This window comes from Atta cephalotes (assembly GCF_000143395.1).
Source record: "Atta cephalotes unplaced genomic scaffold scaffold00013, whole genome shotgun sequence".
In the NCBI taxonomy this organism is placed as follows: Eukaryota; Metazoa; Arthropoda; class Insecta; order Hymenoptera; family Formicidae; genus Atta; species Atta cephalotes.
This window is the reverse complement of record NW_012130077.1, coordinates 5,419,675-5,421,596: the sequence shown is the minus strand read 5'-3', so window position 1 is coordinate 5,421,596 and position 1,922 is coordinate 5,419,675. Positions and strand designations below refer to the sequence as shown.

Sequence of the window (1,922 nt, the reverse complement as noted above, 5' to 3'; positions counted from 1 at the left end):
GAGAGAGAGAGAGAAGTGTAATATTTTCTTTTAACCTTCTAGTTGTTGAAGATGTATGATTGTATGCACATTGTGTTGCGCAAATAAACTATCATTAAAAAATAGTATGTAAGTGTAATCTCATGAGAAAAAAATGATTGTCAGTCTCATGTAAATGCAGTCTCGAGTAAAAATGCGGGCGTGCATAAGATTAGTTTTAACGAGTTGATCTTTTCCTTTATGGGCTTCCCCTGCGATTCTTTTGAAATAATATCAACAAAATATAATCTGAAATGGAAATAATCTCGTTTTATTTGATACAGAAGGCAGTTACTGCAGAACAGAAAATGGCGAAAAGGGAGTATGCAGAAAGATATACGAATGTCCATCCAGATTGCAAGAGGTGAAGGAGGGTAGAAGAAACTCGGATTCGAAAGGTCGTTGCGGTTTCGAGGATTTCATCGAAATCGTTTGTTGTCAATTCAATATTACAGATAAGATAGGACTTCGACCAGCAGAGATAGGTATAATATCACGAAATGTTGTTATTTGTTTCTTTAAAATATGCGTTTCATATTAATCCAAAAGTTGAAGAATGCGATAATTTTTTAGATGCAGTAAACTTCGTGTTGATTGAAAAAAATTACGCGTTATAATTATTTTTTTTAAATTTCATCAAAATTAATTCATTTCTTATTTTTTCGTAACGTGTATCGCGCTCAATTTCTACATTTAGGATAGGTTCCCACAAAGTAAAATCTATTATCTGGATTTACAAATTACTATGTTATTCAATCGTGAGATATCTTTTTAGTTCGAAAGAATTAAGCAAAGAGATGAAAGATGAGAAAATCGATCGACGAATGATTACATTCCGCATCTGAAAGATACGACGCTGTTGATTAAACATTCTTTTTTTTCAGAAACAGGTTTTTCAGGCAGCAATAATTTTTTGACAACAGTCTCTTATTTTCTTCCTTCCTATTTCTTTCAAAAAATGCGACATATCTATGCTTAATGTATTTTGTAACTTATACCTACGTAGCAATAACGTATTATAATTTTAAGATGTGTTTCATGTCAAAACATTTGCATCCATTCAAATGTCAGCACGACGAAATTATTGAGGTTTATCGTCTTTCATCATTGTTTTAATATACTTACGTTGTTAACACGTGCATGTGTGCAAATTGCATCGTTTCCGAGAATCTCGGAAACGTTTAAATAACAAATGACCTTGAGATGGAGACGCGCACGATGACGTAATAATCTTGACTTTACAGTGACAATTACGACGCGGATCCATAAATCAGGACTAGTCGGTTTACGTGTTAACCAGTCGATCGATTATGTTCTTTAGAATCCAAAAGATTTTTAACGCGCGTCGTCGCATCTGGATTTTTAGCATGTCGTGAATATGAGAACGAGATCGAGACCAACAGTAAAGAGAAGAGAGACACGGCTGAGGTGCAGTTCAATATATTCGGCGGTACTCAAACCGAGCGCGGGGAATTCCCGTACATGGTCGCCTTGGGATACGAGAATGAAGACAAGGACGATGACAATTCGGAAGCTATCAAGTACAACTGTGGTGGCACGTTAATTTCCTCGCAATATGTACTGACCGCTGCTCACTGCGTCAGTAATATACAGGAGAAAGTACCGGTAGAGGTAAGTAAGCGAGCTCCAAGTTCAAGGTTGTCGTGATTCACTGACCATCCAAATATTTGCGTCGGATCGATTCGGGCAAAAGTGATCTTTTATATCTTATATGAAAAGAAAAAGAAAAACCTAGAAGAGGGAAAGACTAGATTCGCATAAAATATTTTAATCGTGCGAACAGATGTTTCAATTTTCGTCTAAAAGTGTATAAGTAAATAGCAGAGTTGGATAGTAACTAGTTAAAACGTTAAAAGTTAAAAAAAGTTAAAAAGTTAATAACT

General features: G+C 35.2%; 1 pseudogene; it reads left to right on the top strand.

Annotated features, from left to right (window-relative positions):
* Positions 1 to 1,922, top strand: part of LOC105617598 — a 10,234-nt pseudogene that overhangs the window by 5,531 nt on the left and 2,781 nt on the right.